This window comes from Plasmopara halstedii (assembly GCF_900000015.1).
Source record: "Plasmopara halstedii genome assembly, contig: Scaffold_525, whole genome shotgun sequence".
NCBI classification, from domain to species: Eukaryota; Oomycota; class Peronosporomycetes; order Peronosporales; family Peronosporaceae; genus Plasmopara; species Plasmopara halstedii.
The window spans coordinates 189,489-189,741 of NW_020187445.1; positions in this window are offsets into that span (position 1 = coordinate 189,489).

The window sequence follows — 253 nt, forward strand, 5'->3', positions numbered from 1 at the left end:
AAAGCGGTCTATAAGAACCGCCGGTTGCGAAGAGTCACGTTTCGTAGCCCACATAGGGAGAGACAGCTAATTATACACTACTGCATTTGCATTGAATAGCACACGAGACTACACGTTAACAAACGCACATAGGTCAACTTAAAGCGGAGTCGAGAACCTGTTAATAATTAAATAATTTATAATATTCGATGATAAAACTATCATCATTGCTTCTCAAGAAGCAATCCATACATAGTCTCCTATTCATTCTCAC